Below are 284 nucleotides of genomic sequence, written 5' to 3'. Positions count from 1 at the left end.
GATAGCTAATGCACCTGTAGAAGTACAATTTCTTAATCAAACAGATACTCTTTTTCTTGTTACACGACCAGCGAAGGCTTTAAAACGAACCGAACTGAATTCCCGTTACTGGTGCCTCGTTTGACATTAGATTCCAGCCACATCGCCTCGGATTTACAGCTCAGTGGAGGAAAGATTTGCTCTGAGGGATTTGATCTAAGGAATAGACTCACCAACATTACCGCAAATCATGTGGTAACGTATTTATTGATCATGATAACGTCTGAACTTCATTTAAATTTTAC

At 39.4% G+C, this 284-nt stretch overlaps 1 protein-coding gene across 1 annotated transcript in view; it reads right to left on the bottom strand.

Moving 5' to 3' along the window:
* Positions 1 to 284, bottom strand: part of LOC119588326 (carbohydrate sulfotransferase 5-like) — a 14,031-nt gene that overhangs the window by 7,290 nt on the left and 6,457 nt on the right. The window lies entirely within an intron of this gene.

The sequence above is a fragment of the Penaeus monodon genome, chromosome 23 (genome assembly GCF_015228065.2).
Source record: "Penaeus monodon isolate SGIC_2016 chromosome 23, NSTDA_Pmon_1, whole genome shotgun sequence".
Classification (NCBI taxonomy): Eukaryota; Metazoa; Arthropoda; class Malacostraca; order Decapoda; family Penaeidae; genus Penaeus; species Penaeus monodon.
This window is presented reverse-complemented; position numbering and strand designations above follow the sequence as displayed.